Here is a 27,157-nt window from a genome sequence, read left to right on the forward strand (position 1 = left end):
AAGCAGTCTGCAAAGGCTTACAGAATCCTAGGCTGCTGGTCTCCCAAACACTTTCTGCCTGGCCTAAGGTCCTCTGCTGCAGCATCTAAGATCCTACCAGCCCCTCCAATGATCCTCCCACCCTTTCTCTTCCCACTTATTTGCAGCCACACAGCAACACCATTATCTCTTTTATACATCAGAGGATCCTACAAGATTCTGTTGACAAAGAGTTCCCTGGCATAACAAACAATATGAAAATTACTATTAGGCAGTGCTCAGGAGTCCTCTTTCCCTCTGGTCCAGCATAGGCTGCCATCCCTGCTCCAGCATGCAGGTTTGCTGCCTCAGTCTCAAAGCTGGCAAGGACCAGAGCCTTTCCATTCTAGCAACCTTCTAGAGTTCCTTTCTGGAGCTTTTATGGAGTTTGACTATTTTTCCTGTTTTTTTTTTTTTTTTTCTTTAAACCTCATATGTTCTGAGAATGCACAAAAACTGGTTTTCATCACTGATTAAGTCCATTTACTTGTTTATTCCCAATATGGCCTCCTACCTTTTACTTCTAATGGAAGACTACCGTACTAGAGGATTTGTTCTCCCTCCTTATGAGCATATCCACACTACAGACAGATGGGTGCTTACCGTCTTAATCTATGAACTTAATATTTCTTATAATTTTTATTGAATCAAAATTTTTCCTAATGAATAGGAATTTCCTATTCCTTACTTAATTCTATATAATTACTTTGCAACTATTATCCACATAATTGCTTTTTAATTCCCAGCAATTATTTTCGACCTGGCCATAAACTTTTATTAGGAAAACCAAAACCCACAAAGGTAGACCTTATGTCTCCATTGCATTTTCCCATAAGTAGTTTCTTAAGAGGATAGGGTCTGCATTTTCTTCTCTTAAACTAAACCTGCGGGATGAAAAAAAAAATTGTAAAGTTTTCCTAATCATCCCTTTCCAGGAAAACAAAAACGTTTGAAGATTAGAGTTACTCTAATTCAAGGTTTATTGAGTTCTTGACCTGAATGCTGGCATATTACCAGGTATAGGTAATGAGCCCTAACACGTGGTTGCTTTTTTTTTCACCAATATTTATTAAGCATCTGTTATTCTTAGGACATATAAAGATAAATAAGAAGCTTACAACTTATGTATTAGGAGAAGGCTTATATCAACATTAAAAAAATCACATCAAAGTTAAATGCTAGTGCAAGGATAAGAGCTGTCATAAAGCAGACATAACTTGAGGACAAAAGCAGACATAACTTGAGTACTAAATAGATAGTACTGGAAGTTGGAGAAGAGCAAAAATAATAATAAATATCAATGTTCTGCTACATATCAGGAAGGGCTAAGCACTTTAGGTAGGCATCTCCTGTGAAGTGGTAGTACACTGTCCATTATACAGATGGGGAAAGAAAAATCACTAAGCAACTTCTGAAGAATTACAATCAGCATGGCCAGGATTTGAACCCAAATCCATGTTGCTTCAAAGCCAGTTCCTTTTTCAGTGTGTTCTAGGAAGTCACAGGTTGGTGTGGTCGGTGACAGCTTCTCAGAGCAGGGAAGACTCAAATTGAACCTTGAGACATTATAATTGCAGATAAAATAGGGAACTTATTCCTGGGGCCAAAGAGGAAAAGACAGGAAAAGAACTCCAGAGATGAATGTAGGAGTTGTTAGTAAAGGGCATAAGAAAGGTCACAAAGCATTCCAGGAAGCTGTGAGGCACAACAGGTCATATGACTTGAGAAACTTTTCTCAATTCAGTGAGCCTTCATCGCAGACAGTGAGAGGCAGTGCTGTAGCTGAGGTGGTGCTCAGCAGATGCTGGAAGAAGAGAAAGGATTAAGCCACATCACTATGGAAATCATTTCCAGTTTTAGAACCATTTAAGCTGAACTTCTGTTCTCCCCACCTTTCTATATCCTCTTGAAGCCTGCAATATCCTGAAGCTACTCTTCTGCTGTAGTATAAACTTATTCTAGAGAACAAGAGCCATGACTGATTAAAAGTTTAATTGCAAACAGTGGTAGCTGCCTGACAGCCGTGGTAAGTACAGGGTCTGTGGGGCTCACCTAGGCTACCCCCGATTGAAATAGAGGTCAATATTCTCACCAATTACTAGGAGAACTCATACACTAAAAGTTTTAGAAATTCCTTTCAACTGCTCTGAATCTTCATCCTACTCTTTGGTATTCATTTTCTAATGCCTTGGTTTCTTGGCTCCTGTTTCCTTAAAACAATCCCCAATGTGACAAGGTTTCTGCATGAACTCCTCAAGGAATAACCATGTTTTCATGGGCTCATCATTTTAAAAACATTCTTGTGTGTCACATGCTGCAGCCATTAAGATGAAAATATTCTCCCTCCATTTATAAATAGCTCAGAGTCTAAGTAGGAAAGAAAGACAAGCAATTATAGTATTTAATGGTAAGTACTATAATAAATGCTGTGGTTATCTATTCCTGTGTAACAGTGAATCCAAAACCCAATGGCTTGAAACAACAACTATTGGATTGTTTTTGATTCAGGCAGGGGCTGCTAGGGATTGCCCTTCTCTGCTCCATGTGGTGTCTGCTGCAGATCAACTTGCCTGAGCATCCAAGATGACCCCATTCACATGTCCCAGACCTTGGTACCAGCTGTTGTCCAAAGCACCTTGTGTCTACTTCACCAGGACACACTCTGCATGTGGTCTCATTATTCTGCCGAGTAGCCCAGGCTTTTTTACAGGATGACTGGCTTCTAAGAGAGTAAAAATAGAAACTACAAGACCTCTTTTATGTTCTAGGGACATTTCTGCTACATTCTGCAGACAAAGCCAGTCATAGTCCAGCTAAGATGCAAGGAGAGGAGAAACAGGTGCTGTTTTTTTCATGAGAGAACCTGCAAAGTCACATTGAAAAAGGTTGCAAGGGATTGGAGAGATTATTGTGACCATCTTTGGAAATAGTCCATCACAATAGAAATATATGGACCTTGCATGGGAACACAGAACAATGTGTAACTGACCTATGCTGGGAAGACAACTTTCTTCAGAGAGACATTTGACCCAAGTCTTGAAAGCAGAGTAGCCAGGCGTATAGGCACAGAAAGGCATTCCAGCAGAGGGAAAGGCTGTTAGAAGGATATAAAATATCAGATCATTATGTCTTTGGTCAATGAAAGATGAGTTCATGGTAGGAGGTTCAGGGTGCTTAATGGAGAGAACCAGGTGGGAAAAGACTGTAAAATGCCTTTGTCTTAGTTTACATTCCCCAAGAAACAGACCCAGAGATAAAGAGTTGAGTGCAAGAAATTTATTAGGGAGGTGAACCCAGGAAGCACAGAGGAAAAATAGTGAAGTGAGGCACAGAAGGGAAGGAAGCCAATACACTCATGAACAAGTTACCATTGTTGGCAACTGGGACTCAGACTTGTCGGGGACATCTGGGAGATGGTGTACAACCCATCTCAAAGCTGTCTAAATTACAAAAAAAAAAAAAAAAAAGATAAATGTCAACCAATTCCTGTCCATCATCAGTTGAGGGATGCTCAGCACTTGTAGACTTTCCACACATGGGCTGAGCACACTCCTATGGCAGAGAAAACCCTCAAGCTGAGCTACAGGGGCTTGCAGTAAGAAATCACCAGAATGGAAGAAGGTCTGGACGCACCAAGAGTGTCTTTTATAACCATTTATATGTGCAAGTGATGGAGATTTGAGAAGGGAATTAGCATGATCAGATACATTTCTCCCAAACTGTGTAAGCTTTACTTATGGTGACTTTTAGAGCATGGTTTATGAATTAACCCTGACCTAATGGGCTAATCATCATAGAAGACAGGATTAGGTTGTTAAGCAACATAAACAGAGCTTACCCACTGTGTTTGGCAAAGGAGAAAAGGGATATATCAAGGGTAAATATTATTGCCATAATTTGCTCCCTTTACACTCAAGCAAGATGAAAAACCAGAAACCATTAACAGCTTAGCAAATTTTAACTATATAAAAAAATCTAAAACTTAATATGGCAAGAAACATCATAAAGGGTAATGCATAAAAATCAATTGGAAAGCATATCTGAAGTAAAAACTCCTTTACAGTAGCACCAAAAACATGAAGGACCTGGAAATAGATTTAAATAAAATGAAAATCAATTGGAAGGGAGCATGAAAATGCTACTGAGGGACATGAAAGGAAACTGAAAATAAGTGGAAAGACATACAACACATGTAGAGGAAGACTCAGGATAAAAAAATGCATTAATTCTACTTAAGTTAACCTATAAGTTTCTGTGCAAGTCCAATAAATAAATCAACATATTTTTGAGCCAGACAAATGACTTTGAAGTTTATGTGGAAAATTAATAAGCAAGAATAATTGGAAAGACTATGATAATAATAATGAGGGGTGACTAGCACTACCAACTAGTGAATCATGTTGGGCACCAAAGGAATTATAATTGTTTCCTGTTAGTACATGAACAGATAGATAAATATTATAGGTAATTGTTAATCTATTAAAGTTCAAGAAAATATCAATTTTAAAACAATATTTACATGGGAAAAGTCTTTATAACTGTGAAATAATACCCAGGAGCCATAAAATAAGAGGTCAACAATCTGACTACAGAAAAATCAAATATTTATTTCTGCATGGCAAAAACAAAACAAAAATAACACCGTGAAATAACCAAAAGGCAAATTACAGACCAGGAAAATGTTTACAATTTGTATCATAAAATGCAATTTTCTGATACTATAAATAACTTTTAGAAATGAATATAAAAAGAGCCCACACACCAGAGAGAAAAGAATGGACAACAGCTATGTAGAGGGAAATACAATTTGAAATACAAAAGGTAAGGAAAGGAAGAGAAAGAAGGGAAGAGAAGTCAGGAAAGTGAAGGAAAGGAATATGCTAGAATCAATTTCCATGAGAAAAGAAAGAAAAGTCCATTTTCTCAGTTTATGTGCATTAAGTGCAAAATCAAGTTAAAACTTAGTTTGAATAATCTAGTTATTTTGATCAGTTTAATAATAATGGTAAAGCTAATAAACCAATTGTTGGTGGGTGCTACATGCCAGGTCCTTCTACCTAATTGGCCTCATTTAATTCTTATATCAGTAATGCAAAGTGGATATTATTAGCCACATTCATATAGGTGAGGAAACTGATGCTCTGAAAACATAAATAACTCCCCCCAAGGTCACACAGCTAGAACAAAACTGGGACATAAACTCTAGACTATCCACCTTATCCTAACTTCTTACTTCAACAACGGTCCAAGACCTCATGATATTATCTACTTTCTATAATAGGCTTAGAGAGCTTTATTTAACAACTGAACATAATACCTATTGTCTAAGGTATCAATAATATACTTTTAGAAAGAAAGGTGTTTATGCTTTCACTGTGACTAAAGATATTGAAAGACATTAAGCTCCAATACCTGATGCGTATTGGCCTATAGTTGAATATTTGGGAGGTAATCAAGAACATAATAATTATAATAATCTTTAACGTATCTTGAGTTCTTCAAAGTGCCAGGCATTCCCAGTACTTTATGTTAATCATCTCACAACATTCCTATGAGGTATTATTTTTGGACCCATTTTATAGGTGAGGAAACAGAAAGCTTTAGTAACTCAACCAAGGTCACCAACTTATAAGTGTCAAAACTAGGTATGGAAATCAAGTTTATCCAATCCTAGAACCTAAGTTCCTATCCGTTAGTCCACACTTCGCCTGTAAACACAAGATAATGTTAGGCGTGGGATTCATACCCACTTCCAGAGAGAAGGGGCCAATGGACTCAGCCTTAAAGAGCAGAGTCAGTGTAAGTTAAAAGAATGTTGAGTTGTTTTGCTTTCCTGATTTTTCATTCTTAATAAAAATTTTAGCTCATCACAAATGACACAAACTTTCACATATCTGAGCTTTCAATAGGTGATGTTATTCACTCACAGACATACCACATTAGTGAACCAGCCACCCCCATGCCTCACTTTGAACAACTCTAAGCTAAAGAAAATTGAACTCATGTGACTCTGAGTCATGCGGACTCACACTTAGCCCCAGTTGGAGCTCGAGAGATAGTCTGGCTTTCAGGAGCTTTTTTCAAGAGTATGTGGCCTCCCTGAATAGAAACTTCATTTAGTACAATATTTTCTGGCAATACTGATATCTTAGACATGATGCAGTAGATCAAGCTTGTCGACATGCGGCCTGCAGGCTGCATTTGGCCCAGGACATCTTTGAATGCAGACCAACACAGATTCATAAATTTCTTAAAACATTATGAGATCTTTTTCTTGTGATTTTTTAGTTCATCAGCTATCATTAGTGTTAGTGTATTTTATGTGCAGCTCAAGACAATTCTTCTTCCAATGTGGAAAGCCAAATGATTGGACACTCCTGCCTTAGATGAAATATAGTTATAAATTCTTTGGGGCATTTCACATTGAGAGGTAGAATCTAATTCTAATCCACTTGAACCTGGGCTAGACCTAATGACTTACTTGACCAAAAATGTGATGGAAGGGACAATCTGGGACTCCTGAGAGTCAGTTACAAGAAGCCTAGCAGCTTGAACCCAGTCCTTGTAGAGCACCCGTTCTTGGAATCCATGCTTTAAGGAAGCCCAAGCAGCCCAAGAAGAAGCTCAAAGAGAGAAACCCAGTATGCTTGCTCTCTTTCTAGCTGAGATGCAGTACCAACTTCTAAACTGTGTGAGCGAGTTATCTCGGAAGTGAATCCTCCAACTCCAGGGTGTGTTTGCTCCAATTGATACTGCATGGATCATAGACAAGTTGTCCCTGTTGGGCTCTCCCAAATTAAAGATTCTTGAGCAAATAAATAATTGCTGTTTTAAGTTTGCTGGTGGCTTATTAAGCAGCAATAAAAACTGAATACATGGATATTATATTTCCTTAAAATGACTGGAAAAGTCATTGTGCAATCTCAGAACCATTTTCAGTGCTTGAATTTATATTTACATTTAAAGAGTTTGCTTTGACCATGCATTTGCTATTAATCATTGGCAAAGATGCATTTTAATAATTTATAAATTTCTGTTTTGTCTGGCAAAAGGACTGTATGGTTAAGCCCTTAACCAGAGATGAGTGTCTGACTGTAAAAGTGAAACACAATGAATCTAAATATCACCAATGCAAAAACACACCCATTTGAAAATTGCCAAATCTGAAGTGTAATTATTAACCCTTAGGAGGTCTGTAATGTATTACATTGTCTATGAAGAAAGAGTTGACTCAATAAAGTGTGTGTGCTCAGGTGTTTCATTGGCTTAATTAACATATTTTAAGTATTTTTAATATCTGCCAATTATAAATTAATTTTATCTATTTGTTAAAGCTTCCTGGAAAAATTTTCTCTCACTGTTGAGGTAAATTGATATTAACCCAATGAATTGCAAGAAATCAACTATGCTGATTTTGAAATATACTTAATGTTTTTACTAAGTATGGCTACCTTTGTCTCAGTTGGTCTGTACTAAGGTAGTTTTACTGGAATTCTAAGGTATAACAATCTATAAATTTACGACAGAAAGATCTACCGCCACCATATTAGAAATCTTTTCCAGGTGATTTGGAGTTCAAATTAACTATTTTGGGGGAAAAACACTATAAGCATACCTCAGAGAAATATTCAAAATTATCCTCCACAATCTCCTTCATCTATCTATCACAGTGCCATCTGAATCCTGCTCTCCTGAAGAGTTTTGACACATTTAAGATCATCTGAGCACAGTGCAGGTTGAGATTGCAAATGCCTAAATGAGCTAGCAGGGCCTTGTGTAGTACAGTAGGAGGTTATAAGAATGGGTTTAACTGAACAAGGCCTGGTGTTTCCATGAGAGAGAACAGACTCCATCTTGATAGTTTTTCCAACTTTTAAAAGAAGCTGGAAATCCAAATTGAGGAAAGGAGGTCTCATGATTTCTAAAGGTTGGCATCTAGTTTTTAAAAATTCAAATCATGTGGATTTAAAGAAAACACGGCTAAAAAACACCAATTTGTAACCTCTAAACTATAGGTAAACAGAGTGTGGGAAATAGACTAAGAAGTACTAAGTAGAGTGCTATTTTCTCATTTGTTTAGGAAAAATGGCTCAGAGAATTTGGTTCGCCTCGATTTAATTTACTTTATATTTCCAAAAAGTGATAGGTGAGTCTTCCGTCTTCACTTTCCTGAGTTGATATGTTAACAATTACCCTAGACTCTGCAGGTTTGAGGAACTCTTGTGACCAGCTACATATACTAGGTTTCCTTGACTAACCCAAATCTAAAATAGTAAGTCCCAAAGTGTTCATCAAAGTGTTAGAGACCTAGTGATATTTATTGACCAAACCACATCTCTCACATTTCATAGGCAGTGGAGCACAAACCTTCGTTAGGTGATGTATTCATAAAGTCTAGTCACCATGATTGTTCTCTAAATCTGGTCTAACTGGACCTTCAAAAGTTGCCCAAGCAAAAGGCTGTGTGCAAGTCTTAATTATTCTCTTACCTATGAGTTATACACAGCTTTTATTTGTCTGTCTCACGGTTGTGAGTCTTTTGGAGTTCAAGAATTCCCTTGAGTAGCTGATATATACTTTCTAATGAAAATTTATATGTCCATAACCGCAAAATTTTTTACACAGAGAATGTATGTATTCCCTGACTTCCTCAGATCTCCAGATTATAAACTTTGGCTCTGAAATTTTGTATAAAAATAGGCTATTTCTGCACTTACAATCCAACTAGAAAAAACAGCAAATCAACTGTTCCAGAGAAGACAGGGTAAAGGATTCACAAATTGATCCACCAAAAAAGAGAAAATCACACATAACACAAAGTGATTCAGGGAGCAAGCCCCATGTGTGTTAGATATTTATTTAAAAATTGGATTAGAGGGTGGGTGTGGTGGCTCTTGTCTATAATTCTAAAGCTTTGGGAGGTCAAGGAAGGAGGTTCAGTTGAGACCAGGAGTTTGAAACCAGTCTGGGAAACATGGCAAGACCCCATTTCTTTTAAAAAACAAATTAATTAGCTGGACGTGGTGGCATGCATCTGTAGCCTTTCGTTTATGTTAGAAGTTTGCATCTTATTACATATATTAATATTTATTTTGCTATAAAACTTTTTATATACTCTTTTAAAACTTTGAAGAAACTGAACTCCCCAGAAAGATGTTTATGTGGTAGCTTTTCACACTCCTGCACCCCTTAGGATGTCCCAGAAAAGTGTGAACTCCTTAAGGAGGAATGGTAGTAAAAAGACCACTAGCTTTGATATCAGAACTGGATTTGAATCTCAGTTCTGCCACTTACTAAGTGGGCCATATTAGGAAGGTAACTTTATGTCTCTGATTCATTCTTTATGAGGCTATGGTAAAGAATAAATGAGACAGCATGTGTAAGACTCCCAATAACTATCAGCCATACAGTAGATACTCAATAAATGATTATTATCTATTATCATTAGCCTGCAGTCACCTCTTTCTTCTCTACTACTATTATAAGACTAATCAGTACGATGCCTGGTATATAGTAGATGCTCAATAAATGACAGTCATAAACCCTTGAAATCCTTCATCCCGTGATGACTTCTCAATCTTCATTTTACTTGACCTGTCTGCAGCATTAGTGAAAGATAATCACTCTCTCTTTCTTAAAGCGCATTCTTCTCTTGACTTCCAGGGTATAACACTCTTGCTTTTCCTCTTTATCACTAGCTTTTCCTATGCATTTTCTATTCTTGGTTCCTCCTCCTCTCTTTGACCTTTAAACAATGGAATGACCCAAGGCTTAGTCTATGCCCCTCTATTCTTTTCTAACTGTATATCTCTCATGAAGATCTGACCTTGTCTCATCAAGTTAAATACAGTAAAGACATTCTTCTTCAAAGGTTAACTTGTTTCAGTTTCCTTGTCCTTTGTTCCCTGCTTTCAAGGCCAGACTCCCTTACTCTCTGTGTTCCCTTGCCCAGGGAAACAACCTTCCTCTCAGTCTTTATCTATAGAGCCCACATTCCACATCTGCTACTTACTCTGTAAATTACCTCCTCCAACTGCAACGGCCCCCTGACCAAACCCCCTCCACCCTCCCTACCCCTGCCAAAACTGTCTTCTTGCCAGTGTAACTGCATCCCTGTATGTCTCAGGTTAGCCAACTGGGTTCAGTTTAGATTGTGTGGTCCAACTCTAGCCAATGGAGACTGCACACAGCAGTAGGAGTGCAATGTTTTAGGGATGAATCTGCTGCTTTCCTTTGTTGGATGTGCTGTCATGGTGACCAAACTAATGAGCAGCACCCTTCTGCAGAAGTAAACTTTGCCTTGCTGAGAAATCAACTATCAGAATGTCATTTCATTTGCAACTTCAAGCATTATTTCTAACACATCATGATAGACAGATTAGATGAATTATATAGATAAGTAGATAGATCTATAAAATAGGTATTTCCAACTGACTACTTGATATATGTAGATATATAAATGTATATGCATAAATAGGCATTTCTGACTGCCTACTTGATCTTTCCACTTGGATAATCAAAAGTCATCTCAAACTTAATATGTACCAAACAGTGCTCCTGATGTTTCCTCCTCCCACTCTCCAAAACTGTTTCCCTTACAGTCTTTCCCATCTCAATAAATGGCAACTCTATCTTTCTTGTGGCTCAAGCCATAAACCGTGGTGCCATTCATGACTTTTCTCCTTCATTCTATTCTACATTCTATATCTCAGTAAAACATGAGCCTACCTTCACAGCGCATCCAGAATCTGACCACTTCTCACCTTTCCCTCAGCAGCTCCCTGGGCTTAGCCCCCATTATCTCTCACCTAAAATATTGCAGGAGCTCCATCTCTTTTATCTGTGTTCCACTGTCTATTGTTACATAACAATGCAGCCCAACACATAGCATAAAACAATGATTTTATTATGCTCATGGATTCTGCTGGTCAGAAATTCAGAAAAGGCACAGTGAGGACAGCTCTCCCCTGCTCCATGGTGTCTAGGGCCTCTGCTAGGATGACTCAACTGGCCAGGCTGGAGTAGTTGGGCCAGGAGGGTCCACTTTCCAGACTGCCTCCTCAGTGTCATGCCTGTCACCTGGGCTGGGAAGGCCAAAGGATGAGACAAGCCAGGACTGTGGACTGGATCAAAGCAGCCATAAACAAGCCCACCAGGTTCAAGGGGAGGGGACTAGCCTGTCTCTTAATGGGAAGAGTAGCAAATAATTCATGAGCATGTTTTAAAAACCACCATGTCCTGTTTCCACCCTCCCCTCCACCACAATCCACTAGACTTTCTCAGTACAGCAGACAGTGCTCGTGCTGAAATAAAATCCAGAGACGTCATTCTTCTGCCCAAATCCTTCCCATGGCTACCATTTCACTCACAGCAAAAAACAAAATACTTACTATGACCATAAGGCCCCACAGCCTGGCCAGATCATCTGTGACTCATATTCTGCTACTTTCCCTGAGCTCCCTCTGTCCCAGCTGCACAGCCTCCTCACTGTTCCTGGAGTCAGCCACCCATGGTGTCCTCCCCCCTGCAACATTTGCATTTGCACTCCTCATTCCCCATCCCGGAACATCCTTTCCCCAGACATCCACAGGGCTCACCCTTCTCCCACTTGAAGTCTTCACTCACATAGCACCTTCTCTGTGGGACTCAGGCTCACGATGCTTTCTAAAATTGCAAACTACCACCCCCACTTCCTAGCCCCTTTCCTACTTAATTGCTCTCTTTAGCATTTAAAAACATCTGTGCACATGCACACACACACACACACACAGAGTCACACATATACCTACACACATAAGCACACATGCATGCACACATTAATTTATTTCCTATCTGTTGCCTGCCTCCACTTTTAGACTGTGAGGGGTCCACCTGGGCAGGAATTCCTATCTTGTTCACTGCCAAATCCCTAGTACCTAGACCATAGCCTGTATGTAATAGGAGCTCAATAATATTTATGGAATGAATAAAGACTACCTATTTTTACTAATCTGTTCTTTGCAAGAACTCCCATTTCACATGCCTAGATCTCTAAAAGACTAAGAAAGCTCTGCTCATATGATCTGCAGACTTCTCTGTAAACTTCAAAGTGTATAACCTCTTATTAATTAATTCACAGGTTTCCTAAGCTTTGTTGGACAGCATGGCTACTATTTACTACCACCTTTTTAAAAATCACGAAATCACTAGATTACTTTGGTGACCAGGTAGCAATATGCTTCTGTATTGCTATCCAGAGGTGATATACTCCAAGCTTGGAGGTATGGAGCATGCTTTAAGCAGTGGAACTTTTTGAAGAAAATGAAAATAGAAATGAAATATTATTAATTCATCTCAATCGTTCCTGCTGCATCTTAGCAGGAGATGAAGTATGCATGGATTTGAGGGAAAATGACTAATCTCACAAGGTGTGTAGGGCTGTCAACAGCTTCTAATAAAATTCTGCATTCTCAGAGTCGAGTGTCCAAGAAAGTAAATGAGATCTGTTTTCCCATGAATGACCCACATATGAGATGACTTTTAAAACTTTTATTTGGCTGGGCGCGCTGGCTCAAGCCTGTAATCCCAGCACTTTGGGAGGCCGAGGCGGGTGGATCACGAGGTCAGGAGATCAAGACCATCCTGGCTAACATGGTGAAACCCCGTCTCTACTAAAAAATACAAAAAACTAGCCGGGCGTGGTGGCGGGCGCCTGTAGTCCCAGCTACTCAGGAGGCTGAGGCAGGAGAATGGCATAAACCCGGGACGCGGAGCTTGCAGTGAGCTGAGATCCAGCCACTGCACTCCAGCCTGGGCAACAGACAGAGACTCCGAATCAAAAAGAAAAGAAAAAAAAAAACCTTTTATTTAACAAACTTTTACATTGCACTACATGCTAAGAACTTCACTAACTTTACTAACTTAGTTGACCCTCACAACAACCATGTGAGGTTGATACTGTTACTATCGTCATTTTCTAGATGAGTAAACTTAGTCATGCAAAAGTTAACTAAACTTGGCCTGAGATCAAACATATAGTTAGCTGCAATCTAGTCACAGGACCTGTACTTTTATCACTAGATGAAATGCCCTTTCCTCCACCTTTTTATTGTAAACATTTGCCCATTTATAGAAAACCTTATATAATTCTAAATAAATATTCGTATATCTACTACCTAGATTCTACAGTTAGCATTTTGCTATAGGTTTACTACATATCTACCTATCTATCCATCAATCCATATGTTTTATGCATCTCAAATGAAGTTGTAGAATAAATACACTTCACTTCTAAACCCTTCAGCATGCATACCATTAACTTCAATATTTTTCTATAGGTTTTTTTTCTTTTGAGGTAAAATTTACATACAATGGAATGCACAAATCTGAAGTATATCATTCAATGAGTTTTGACCTACATTGGCTCTTGATTACTTTTTTGGAGAAAGTTTCCTAATATAGTTTTGACTGTGAAAAGATGAACTAAAACTGCTCACTTAAAATTAAAGAGTTTAATCTCTGTAGAAGAGAACTGGCTAATGTGTAAATCATCATCTAATGAAGTAAAGGAAGAGCTCACCAGAAGGCTGTCTGCTAGAGAAATTCTCCTGCTACACACTCATAATTCCACAGGGATCAGGAGCTATTTTCCTTTTCGTCTTTAGTATAATCTCTCTAGCAGGAAAGGAACTTAGTTCAGTAATCTTTACAATTCCACTCCATCCCCTGTCTTCTTGAACACATGAGGAAAGCAAAGACCAGGAATTATAATAGTTTGATGATCCTTAAAATAATGTCTGCTATTACAAATTTCTTTAGCATCAATTTCAAAATTGATATTGTGAAATTGTATTTGTCTCATGTCACAAGCAAAGGCACTCCTTTCCTATTGCCCAAAATAAGAGCCACATGTAGAAAACTTCCTTTTCTGCATGTCACAGATCACCATGTCAGAGAAAATAATTATTAGAGGTAAATAATTGCTACTATACATAAGGACACTACTATATGTTCACCCTTTTTTAAATATTGTCAACCCTTGCAATAGACTTTCAAATTTCACATATAAGGAACCAGAGTTTGAAGAAATCAGATGATCATCCACACAGCTGGCAGGTAGTGAAAGCAGGATCTTCTGACTCCTAATATCACGTAACCTCACCCTACACCCCTATCACCCTAGTAACCTGCATCATTACATAAAACTTGGAAACAGGGCCTCACTTTCACACTTCCTGGGCTTGAATCCCAGCTTCACGGTGGTGTGACCTTGCATAAACAGTTTAATCTCTCTGTGCCTCAGTTTTTTCGCCTGGTAAATGAGGTTAATAGTAGTGCCTACCCTATTGGGTGGTGGTGAGAAATAAATAAGATAACGCATGCAAAGCCTTAGAACAGTGTAGGCACCAGAGGAAATTCTCTATAAATATGCACTATTACTAATATTGACCCTTGTAAGAATCTGCCTTATGTCCCTCTCTGCCCTTTCTTTGGTGAAACAGTGCCAGAATATGACAAGAGGTTGCATATTGATTGGCCTGCAGAAACCTCTTTTTAAAAGTTTTATTTGAGGTTCAGGGGTACATGTGCAGGCCTGTTATATAGGTAAACTTGTGTCACAGGGGTTTTTTGTGCTTACTATTTCATCATCCAGGGACTAAGTCTAGCACACATTAGTTACTTTTCCAGATCTTCTCCCTCCTCCCACCCTCCACCCTCCATTAGGTTCCAATGTGTGTTGTTCCTCTCTACCTGTCCATGTGTTCTAGTCATTTAGCTTCCACTTCTGAGAACATATAGTATTTGGTTTTGTCTTCCTGCATTAGTTTGCTAAGGATGATGGCCTCCACCTCCATCCCTGCTCCTGGAAAGGACACACACTCATTCTTTTTTATGGCTTCATAGTGTTCCATGGCGTATATGTAATACATTTTCTTTATCCAATTTGTCATTGATAAGGATTTAGGTTGATTCCATGTCTTTGCTATTGTGAATAGTACTAAAATGAACATATGTGTGCATGTGTCTTTATGGTAGAACAACTTATATTCCTTTGGGCATGTACCTGGTAATGGGATTGCTGGGTTGAGTGGTAGTTCTGTTTTTAACTCTTTGAGGAATCGTTGTACTGTCATCCACAATGGTTAAACTAATTTACACTTCCACCAACAGTGTATAAGTGTTCCCTTTTTTTTGCAACCTTCCCAGCATCTGTTATTTCTCAGCTTTTTAGTAATAACCATTCTGACTGGTGTGAGATGGTATGTCATTTTGGTTTTGATTTGCATTTCTCTAATCAGTGATATTGAGGTTTTTTCATAAGCTTTTTGGCCACATGTATGTCTTCTTTTGAGAAGTGTCTGTTCATGTCCTTAGCCTGCAGAAACCTTTAACACACAGTGACAGAAATATACTTGAATAAAACACCAATACGTCTTCAAATAAAAACAAACTGAACAGTAGAGTATAATAATATTAAGAAATTAAGGTTAGGTGTGAACAAAGTGCAGTGTTGAAACTCGGATGACCATAGCAGACCCTGCTGGTGCCATATCCACTTCTACTCTTGGTGGTTACCATTTCCATGTGCATAGCCTCATCTCCAATGGCCAATTCCCATGCCCTTTTTCTGAGAACTTTCTGAAAAACTGTTATGTGTCAGACACTGTTCTAGGAACTAGAGCCTGTTCTTCCCTTATGGGCACCAGGCCAAAAGTACCAGATAATCAACACCCCCTGGAAGCAGTGCTCAACATTTGACTGATGGGAGCTGGATGATAAATACCCCAGCAGCTTCACCCTTCAAGAAAGATAATTGTTAGGTGTGTTCTACACTGTCTCCTGCAGACCCCAGTGGAAGTGAGCTCCAGCTTCCCACACTGGTAACTGCCTTAAGAGCACACCATTCGTTGGTTTCCTTCCCTTTTCTGGCTCATCTCTCCTCCTCTAACAGTGCTTCCTGGGATAACCTTCCAAATAAACAGCTTGTATTTGAATCTTTTATACAGGTTTGCTCCTGGAGAACCCAAAATTAAGACAGTTATTTTTATAAAACATGGCCAATTTTTACCCTTTTAACCTTCAGCATCAACTATACTGATCCTTATGTCTGTACATCCCTTTCACATCCAGGATCTCATTGTACCCTCAGTGGTCCAGAAGTGATCCAATGCTGTGAAGTAGATAGAACAAATGCTACTGACCTGTTTTAGAATGAGAAAATGGGGCTCAGAAAAGTGAGATCAAAACCACATGGATAATAGGGACAGAGCTGGATAATATTATAATGCCAGACATGCCGACTCGACATTCAGGAATGCCTCCAAGGACTGGGTGCAGCAGACACCTGTCAAACCCTCATTCAGTGCATACAACTTCCCTTCATAAGAACAGGAAGGAAGGAAAAAAAATCAGAGCCTCTGTTCTTCAGTAATTTATTTCAGAACACACATACACACGCACACGCAAAAGTGCCAATTTGGTTATTAAACTGCTCAGAGGAACAGCTTTGGGAATCACTCTTACAAAAATTTTTAAAATCCATGTGATTCTAAAAGCCTCAAAGAATAATGCTGATTTCTACCTAAGACTTTTATAGGTAGGCAGCAAAGTGATTTTACATGGCATATCAAATAGCAAAATTTTCTACAAATCTCCCTTAAAAAATTATTTACCTTTGCCATCACGTCTTTATGTTTTATATTTCTTAGAATTACCTTCTTTTGAGTCTTTGACCAGCCTCAGCTCTATTCTTAAAAACCTGACATTATGAATGCTTACTTCTAGACCCAAGGGAACACGAGTCAATTCACTCCTTGTTTCCTTTGTTGAGTTTGCCCAAGGCAGTGGCATTGATGACATGGTTGGAACTCTTGGGTTCTTGCAACATTACATGTTTTTCAACCACCTACTTTGATAATTAGTCCTAAGGAAACTTGGCTCCAGAACTTCTTACATATTAGAATAATAATGGCAGAACGGATCTCAGATCTCAGAGAACCATATTATGTGATTTTTTTAAGATCTTAGTAATACATTTCTCAGTAGGACCAGAAGTTTCTGTTCACAAAGTGTGAAAGCTCAGAGGGCTGATGTCTGGTGATTCAGCCCAGTAGAATCAGACTTCAGAATTTTATAGACCTGTGATTTTTTTAGGTGAATTATATTGTACCAAAGTTTTTATTCTGCCATGATTCAAAAGATCCAGTAACCCCTTATCCACTATCACTATCGTGCATAAATTCACCCTAAAAGATATTAAGGACATGATGTCTAATTAAGAGACAGTCCCTAGAAAGATATCCACATGTGTATATATTTATAAGCATCATATACTTTTATATTACACATATATATCAACATTTTACCATACATCAGTGAAAATTTTAGTATGTGTCTTTAAAGTGTTATAGACTAGTATTTAGGAATTATTAGACTAACAAAACAAGTAGATACAAGATAAGAATGGGCTATTCTTCTCTACTGGTTTTGCATTGTGTTAAAACCGGGATCAAAGCCAACAACAGTAACTAGCTTCCACTTCCTTTAAAGCTGAATTATTTATGCTTTGTCCTCTCATGAGAGTGTGATATTCAGACCTGGAACACAGCCTTGGGACACTCATATCCTTTATTGCTGAAGAAGCTATTTGGCTATTATTTTAAAATAGGAAGCAACAGAGACTCAAACAGGTGTAGTCACTTGCCCAACATCTCAATAGGGCCAATCTAGGGCAAGACATGCCTGTGCCCTTTGCCTCTACACTACACTGCCTTACACATTACAAAACCAAACACAAACTCCGTGGTAGCCGCTGACATTAACACTATTTGCCCACCCATGCAAATGATTTGGGGCACCTGGAGATGTCCCACAGCTGAAGTACATCTTGGGTTAGTTTGTTAGCTTATGACAGGAGGAGCTGGCCTTTTCTTTAAGAACCCATCCTTTCCCACTGGTTCATTCTTAGCAAGACAACTGAATCACGTCCCTACAGACTGAGTATAGTACTCAGAAATAGAAGTATTCCACAAGGTGACCTGAGAAAATGATTCAATCGTTGAATTACACAAGTCACAGGCATCAGTTTGCTTTTGTTAAGCGTAATGTCAATCTTAATATTCTGGTCAGATGACTTATGCTTTTCATCCATTCATTCCCTTTGACTCAGGAGCTATGATGGCTAAAACATGCCTGGTTATACAAAGCTGGTTGATTCAGGAGTACGGGTAGCCAAGATTAGCCTTGCTCTGGGAGAGGTTATTTTTTCCTATATTATGTGGCACTTGATGAAAATAATTAATCAGATAATTACAATTATGATCATGGATATTATTAGACTTTTTGGAATCAAATGAATAAATTGTTGTGGTGTCATTTTCTTAGCGAATTAGTTGTTTGGAGACAATATACTTATTTTTCATGGAAGCAAAAGGCTTTCATGGAAAGTGAAATAACATGTGCTGCTTTCAGTGCAAACAAAAGATTTCAGCCAGGGAATCTGTGTATTTCAACTAAGTGTAATCTGTAAGGATACATTCTGTCTTCAAAGGAAACCAAAAGATGAACCAGGTTATATGGGGTGACAGGCAGGGAAGCAAACAGAATAGGTATGTGCAACCACACAGCAATTCCTAATAAACACACAGAGAAGAGAACAGCCACTGAATCCTTGGCAAGTTTCTCTCTTTCTAGGTCAGAGAGCTTTCTGCTTCTACATGTGGCTGAATAGCAGTCCCTGTTTGGTCTAGCATCAGGGGACAGGAAGTTTTGGGTGGGACCTAGGTATAGCAGCTCAGCAAAGAGGTGCAAGAAGAAATTGGTTTGTTTTGATTCAAAAAGAAAAACCGTGGTTTGTAATCCAAGTTCAGTCCACTGAACTCAGCCAAATGACTGTCAACCACATTGCATGTGCCTCCAGGAGCCCCACCCTTATAATAACTCATCCATGAGCCACTGGCTGCCCCTACCGTGAAGAAATGCCACAGGGCACACCACACTGTGATATCAAAACACACCCCTGTTGGTTCATTCCTGTGCAATTTAGGAGACTATCCTTTCAAATTTTGGTCAGAGACTCGAAATTCCAGAACCAACTGAGTAAGTTGGCCTCAACAAATTTTCTTCCACCATGAATATAAAAGAGATTTTTAAATGACTAACCACAAATCACTGTGAATCACTGAATATGGGAGCTCCCTGGAGATCTGTTTACCACATCATATTCCAATGTTACTTTCAAGAACCATGCCTGATCAGGTTACCATTTGTTTAAACTCATCAGTAGCTTTCCATGTTAAGATCAAAGCTGTAATCCTATCGCAATTTACCAGCCCTGCATCACCTCCCCAGCCTATTCATTCTTATATTTGTTCTTTCATTCATTAAATATTTATCGGACCCTTGTTACATGTCAGACACTGTTCTAGGAACTGGGGTGCTACTAGCAATGTACTAAGTGAATGGGGGTCCTCCTCCTGGAACTGACATTCAGCCATGCCTGCCCCTCACTATCCATGAGCTACCCCTACCCCACACCCTCCTTGCCTTTCCTCAAGCACTTCCTTCTGCCTGGAAGACTTTATTCCTGGTAAACTCCTGCTGATTCTTCAGATTTTATTTAAAACTTCATTTTCTTTGAGAAGGACCTTCTCTTTTTCTGAACTAGGTCAGATCCCATCCTATAACCACTGTACAGCACTCTTGATTACTTATAATTTCCCTTTTTCTAAGTATTGTTCATCTGTATTTCCTTCCAGACCAAGGGTTGGCAGTCTTTTTCTGTAAAGAGATAGATAGTAAATATTTTCAACTCTGTAAGCCATTCAGTCTCTGTTACAACTACTCAGCTCTGCCACTGTAGCAGAAATGCAGCCATAGACAATATATAAACAAATGGATATAGCTGTGTTTCAATAAAACTTTATTACAAAATTAGGCTGTGGACCATAATTTGCCAATTTCTAAACAATAGAACTTCCTATGATGATGGAAATGCTCTATAAATGTCCCATCCAGTAAGGTAGCCACCAACTACATGAGAATATTGAGCACTTGAAATGTGGCTAGTGCAATTGAAGATATAAATCTCTAAGTTTATTTAATTTTAACTATTGAAGTTTAAATCTAACTAGAAACATATGGCTAGCAACAATTGTATTGAACAGCCAGATCTAAACTGTGAGAGCAGGGCCTCTGACCCTCTTGCTCACACCATTTCACCTGAACCTAGCACACTAGCTGGCACAGAGTAGGTGCTCAATATATAACTCTGGAATGAATGAATGAACAGATGTATAAATATGTATAAATCAACTGCTATGGCACTTGATTAGACTTCTTGCTCTCTAGTCTTAAAAGGTTCTATTTTGTTCTGTTTTCACATTGTTTCTTTCCACTAGCCCATGACCCCCATGAGGGTGGGTGCTGTAAGACACTACCCAAGTGATCTTTCCCATGCCCAACACAGGTACATGCACAAGGAAGTCAGGCTTTGCACAGTGTTTGCAGCTACTAGTATTCACCTGAGAAGGGAAAAGACTAAGTTCCATGGCTACTCCATTTCTGAAATATGTTCCAGTTGGTCATGTCTCAAAGATCTAACTTTTATTTTTCTTTCGGGCTTCAACCCTGGTATGTGGATTTGAGAGGATCAACTTAGTCCTGTCTTTTCCTGCTTTATAACCTTAGGCAAGTTGCTTAATGTCCTTGTGTCTCTCTTATTAAGTGAAGATAATTCTAATTCCATTACAGTGATCCACCACCTACTTCTTTGGAATAGCATGTAAGTAAATAAGAGCATGTCCATAAAAGCTTTAGAGCACCTTAGAGATAAGCATTGTTCTCACATGGCATATTATAATAGGTCAAGAAGGTGGTAGTTATTCTCAGAGATATCAAACCAATAGTGCATTGTTTTCTCTGATTTATCAGAATAACTTAATAAAAGCTCTGTGTTCCTCAAGTGAGCCAGCCAGTTATGAATAAGATCAGAATAATACAGTCATTGCAGGATGGTGAAGGATAGCCACTTAGCTCTAAAGCTGAAGTAAGTCCAATTACTTAGAGCCTCCAACCTAGCTGTCATTCCAAGTGGGGTCCAGTTTACCAATATTTCTGCCCTGCATTTCTTCTGCAGTTCTTGATAGGGGACCATCTCAATGAAAGCACACCTTTCTTTCACAACTACCTGAAAGACAAAATCTGGCTTACCCTGCTATCAAAGGCTTTCCATTATTCAATTCCAGTGGACTCTCTACAGTTTATCACCAAATATATACCATTCAAGGTCCAGCCAGAGGCCCATGCAAGGCTGTGTTCCCTCATTTCCACCCACCAATGGGTGCCCACACTGGTCCTCCTATCCTGGAAGGTCTTTACCATCTCTCTCAACTTTCCCAGTCTTGGCTCTCCCTCATTCACTCATTTCTTCAGCAGATATTCACTCAACACTCTGCTTGGGACTCACCTTAGACCCCTCCATGCAATCCTGCCTTTTGTGGGAATCCTTCATCCTTCATTCACCACTCTGGCTGCACCTTGCTGAAGCCTTGGACCTCCTTAGATCCTCCCTGACTTGTTGGCTGACTTCTCAGGTGGTGAATGGGAAACTCAAGATGATGGGAAATTAAATTAACCTCTTATGAACTGACCTGATTAATAAATAGAAAGAAAGGGCTGGAGTAGCTAATAAAGGAAAACTTGACCCCTCACAGTTTCCATATTTGTAACTTATCACTCTCTTTGACTTCTGGGGTAAGTGAAGCCTAACACTTACAAAAACATGCTCAATCAATCAAGAACTAAGACTTGAGTCTTCTACAGAGTTAATTTTATACTTAAACTTCCTCAGACCTTGATTTGAATTTTGATCAGACCAGGGGTTTCCTAATACAGACGTTTCCTTGAGGAGGTAACTCAGTTCTCAGACTTCTACCAAACCCTTCTAAGCAAAGGTTAGAAATGAAAGAATTTAACAATATTCTTATAGTATGTATGTATTAAGGTAACACTAGGTGTCATAATACATAAGCCACCAAATCCCAATGGCATAACCCAAGAGAAATTTATTTCTATTCATAATAAATCTAATTGGTAGTGATAAGAAGTAGGGTTGGGAGGTGGTAAGGACTCTGTTCCTCATATTTCTTCAGAAAACTAGGCTAACAAAGGTTCTGGAATCTTTAGTGTGTAGCTTCTAAGGTCATCTTGGCCATCAACAATCAGATGGCAACAGGGAAGAGAGACTTTTATGAGTCAGGCACGAAGTAACACACTTTGCTTCTACTCACTTCACATTGATCAGAACTCAGTCATATGGCCACACTTATCTTCAAGGGATGTCGGAAATGTAGCCTAGCTGTGAGGAGGAGAGGTAAATGGGTTTGGTGAATAGCCAGTCTTTGTCACACCAGACAATAGTGTTGAAATATTTAAAAGATAATAAGATATAATGGAAGCTATTATTTTTGCAAGTGATCTTTTATTTTCTGTTCTTTCATTAATGAACAGAAAATATTTATTAAGTGACTTGCCTATTAAAAAATTTTTTAAATATTATTGTAATACAAGGTGGTAAGTGTAATGATGGTGTTACGCAGTGAGAACATCCAGCCTGGATCTTTTTAGGAAGTGAAACCACAGCTGTGTCTTAAGGCAGGCAAAGAGTGTCTGTATGTGAGGTGGAGATGAGGGAGAGGTGAAAGGTGAGAACAGTTAGGAAGAAATAGAAGAAACTGAAGAAATTACTGAAAAGTGACAGTATGAAAAAAGTGTAGGAAGGAATAAAAAGCAGGGTGTGAAGTGAAAGCCATTTGATACTGCATAGGCAACATATGGAAGGTGGAACATCAGAGATCAGGCAGATTATTGTCTTCTGTGCTAAATAACTAAGCTCTATACTGAAAACCAACACTTCCCAAAGAGAGTTTTTGTCATGATGTAGGTACATTCGTATGAAAGGTTAAAAAAATGTATTTGATATATGCGCTGAGTTTCCCAAGTTAAATGGTTTTTCACTTCAGTATTGCTCACAGCACTTAATAAGTTGATTAAATCAGCAAGTATTTATCCCACATCATATTTGAGGCCATGTGCAGACACTGGGGACACAGTGAGGAATAAGAAAGATATTTCCACTGACTGCTACATCCTAGCTTTTGATATGAAAATCGCCAGCATAGGACAAAGGTACATATTTTTTTTCCCACAACTCTTTTGGTTGATGGCCATCTCTAGGGAGAACTTTGAAACTGCTGTTATGAATAAATGCAAAAGAAATGGAGATGTAATGACTGGCAAAGAATTTAGAATAGTCCTCCTAAAGCAGTTCAGTGAAACACAAGAATAAACAGATTAAAAACTGAATGAAATTTAGAAAACATACTCAAACAAAATGAGAAGTTTAAAAAAAAGCAGGGGGACATTAAAATAAAGAAATTCTAGAAGTGAAGAACACCACAACTATACTGAAAACTTCAAGAGAAAGCTTCAACAACAGGTTCAATGAAGCAAAAGAAAGAATCAGTGAGCTTGAATTGAAAACATTTGAAATTTTCCAGTTAGAGGAGAAAAGAGAATTAAAAATAATAAAGACCACAAGAATTACAGGACACCATCACGGGGTCTAACTTTTGCATGATAAGGGTTCCTGAGGAAGAAAGGAAAGGAAAAAAGCCAGAAATTATATTTGCAGAGAGTGGCTGAAAACATCTAGATCTGGGGAAAGATGCCAACAGATATAAGAAGTAAGAGACCTTCAATAAAATTTGACCCAATGAGAAACTTTACCATCACACATAAAATTAAACTACCTCAAATCAAGAATGAAATAGTGTATCATTTGTGTTAGCTGTACATGTAAATACATACTTTTTGTTATTCACCAAAAAAATGCTGTTATAAATGATGGTTTGATGTTAGAGCTAGAGAAAGAGTTGTCTAGCCCCTGCAGAGTTGAGGAGTCGAAATCAAATAAACAGATCATCCAGAAGGTGATTGCAGTGGTCCAGGAGAAAGGTGATGGGTAACTATCCTGATGTTCTCAATTCTATCTTGGGGATCTTTCTCTCTATTCATTGCTACTGTGCCTATCCTTCCACTCCTCAACCGTCAAGAATTTGATCAATTCTTCCCTCATTCGTGAAACCTCCACTGCCTTTTCCAGCCAGTGTTAGCTTCATCTTCCTCCCAGTTCTCACAGCTGTTCCCTGAACATCTCTCTATGTACCATTTGTCAGCTTTCAGTCTCTCTGTGGACATTTCCTGTCTTCTGACACAACAATTGGTAACATGGGCACTCAATGAGACTTGGTTTAGTGTTGAACTGGTAAGAAAATAATGACAATAACAAAATATTACAAATAGATTTGGTGCTGGAGTTTTGATGCTGTTGAAAAAGTCAATTTTACTACAAGTTGTCCTAAATATTAGTAGATTTCAGTGGCCTGAACAACTTGAGTTGACTGAGCAACTAGATTTCTTCTACTCCAGCTATCCTACTTGGTTCTGCTAAATAGGAGCTTTCTTGGAGCTTGGGTTTTATCATGCGAAACATTGTTTTATTACAGAGTCTGCTAATAAACTGCCAACAGGTCAATGATTAATTACACCAGGTGCCTTCAGAAAAAAAATAAAATTATCAGAAGGTGCTGTGTTCAAATAAATTTGTCAACCAATAAACTGCCAGTGGGTCAATGATTAATTGCACCTGGTGCCTTCCAAAACAAAAGTAAAATTATCAGGAAGGTGCTGTGTCCAAATAGATTTATCATATATGACATATATACATGTAGAATCAAGTGACACACTCTAAACAGAAGCAACTCTCCTATTTGTAAACAAATGATCTGGGCCGAGACTTAAGTTTTATAAAGCATTTCTAAACATTTGTATTTATAAAACACATGTCATAAAGCTGTTGTCAAAATACTCATTTCTTAAAATCCCCAGGCAATTTAGGGAAATGAATTCACCCTAATTAAGTAAGGCAAATTAAGTTGTATTATATGCCCTTCCAAGTAAGGTAGAACTGTACTCTCATCACTCTTGTATCATTCCATTTTCATCATCTTTGGTGCTATATCACTTGTATAACTTCAGTCATAGCTAATTGACATTCCAAAGTATTCAGAAGAGAAATAAATGGCAGCTTTGAAATCAATCAGACACTCAAATGGTTGAGACTAAAAGCAAAGTTTTCTACTGAGGAAAGAACTGAATTTTACCCATCATTAGGTGATGATTTAAAAAAAAAAAAACACATGCTAGAAGTGCATAATCTATACAGTTGACCCTTGAATAACACAAGTTTGAACTGTTAGGATCTACTTATACACTGATTTTTTTTTCAATAAAAATTACACTGAGTGCGCCTCTCCTTCCTCTCCTTCCACCTCATCCACCTCTTTCATCTCTGCCACCCCTGAGATAGCAAGACCAACCTCTTCTCTTCCTCCTCCTCCTCCTCAGCCTACTTAGTGTGAAGTCAGTGAGGATTAAGAACTTTATGATGATCTACTTCCACTTAATGAACAGAAAATACAAGTCCTCTCCCTTATGATTTTCTTAATAACATATTTTTCTCTAGCTTACTTTATAAGAATATACTATATAATACATATAACATACAAAATATGTGATAATCTACTATTCTTCAGTAAGGCTTCCCATCAACAGTAGGCTTTTAACAGTAGCAGTTAAGTTTTTGGAAAGTTAAAAGTTACACATGGATTTTTGACTGCACAGAAGGTCAGCACCCTTAACCCCCATGTTGTTCAAGGGTCAAGGGTACTACCAATCAGGTTAGGGCATTCATTAACCAATCAGAGTGGATATGGGACATAAACAACTGAGATGAAGATATCAGTGTGTACTAGATAGCCATTAGTCCTGCCCTCTCCACTGAGACTCATCAGTTTGTCTCATATTTAGTTTACAAGTTTTGTTACTCTGATGGGAACTGACTGATGGATCCTTTCTGCTGCAAGTAATGGAAGCCTCAAATGTGGGTAGATTAAAATGAGGCTTTTGTCATTCTCTCATAGCAAGTCTAGTATTGGGTAGTCCTTGGTTTTGTTGATTCAGTAACTCAACAATGTAATTGAAAACCAGTATTTTCCATCTCTTCATCCTGCCATATTTTGTGCATAAAAAAAAAAAAATACCTTCCCCTTATGGCCACAGGAAGGTTGCTGTAATTCTGGAAATCCCAATCAGACACAACAATGTCTGGAGAAAAACAGAGACATTTTCCTTTTTTTTTCCCAACTATTTTTATTCTTACGTAAAGCCTTTCTCAGAAGTCACCCAATGGACTTTCCCTCACTTCCCATTGGCCAAGACTAGTCTTCATGCCCGTGTCTAAACCAGTCACTGGCAAGACTACTATGGCTATCTTGGACCAATTATGCTTTATCCCCTGAGGCTAGAGAAAGGTCTCCTTCAACTGAACATCAAGGCTCTTCTTACAACAAATGAAGAATATGACCTTAAGGTAGGCAATCAACAGTGCATCACATAACAAACCCGGCCAGATTATCTGTTTGAACGGAGAATTTGTGGTCTTGTAAAGCCACACTTGCACTCAAGTCTCAGTGTTAATGCTCACGAAACCCAAATTGAGCCCCATTTTTATGTTTCATTTCTTCTGTAGTAATAACAGTTGGACCACAGGGCTTGTTCAGAGCCTGAGGGAGAAGTGCTCCTATATAACTATGAATGAAGTGTGATTCTTCTACAGTCTTTGAAGGCTCTTCTCCTACAATAGGACACGCCTTCAGGTTATCAAGAATAAAATGAGTCTTAGAGATGCAGAAAGTATTTATCCTTGAAATATTTTAGATGGGTGGATTAATCAGGATCAAAAATGCTAACTGTTGCAACAGAAAAGCCATAAGTCTCACTAGCTTAACAATGAGTTTTATTCTTCAAACATGTAAAGTTCATTGAATATCAGGGACCACTTTCACCTTGTAGCTTTTCCATCTGGATCTGGTGGTTTGCAAGATTCAATGGTAGAGGAAGAGAGAGATGGATGAGGCATACCAGATCCTGACTCCCTCAGCCCAGAAGTGACACATGCCATTTCCACTCAGAGTCCATCAGCCAGAATGAGTCATGTGGCCTACCATAATGGCAAGAAAGGCTAGGAAATACAGAGAAA

General features: G+C 38.6%; 1 protein-coding gene and 1 long non-coding RNA gene across 4 annotated transcripts in view; one reads left to right on the forward strand and one right to left on the reverse strand.

Moving 5' to 3' along the window:
- LOC108527815 (uncharacterized) overlaps positions 1–10,824 on the reverse strand; it is a 37,416-nt gene extending 26,592 nt beyond the window's left edge. The window contains exon 1 of the long non-coding RNA XR_001884941.1: positions 10,747–10,824. This is a non-coding gene — a long non-coding RNA (uncharacterized LOC108527815). The remainder of the gene's footprint in view (positions 1–10,746) is intronic.
- SPTLC3 (serine palmitoyltransferase long chain base subunit 3) overlaps positions 1–27,157 on the forward strand; it is a 176,120-nt gene that overhangs the window by 2,369 nt on the left and 146,594 nt on the right. The window lies entirely within an intron of this gene.

The sequence above is a fragment of the Rhinopithecus bieti genome, unplaced genomic scaffold (assembly GCF_001698545.2).
Source record: "Rhinopithecus bieti isolate Rb0 unplaced genomic scaffold, ASM169854v2 scaffold_8, whole genome shotgun sequence".
In the NCBI taxonomy this organism is placed as follows: Eukaryota; Metazoa; Chordata; class Mammalia; order Primates; family Cercopithecidae; genus Rhinopithecus; species Rhinopithecus bieti.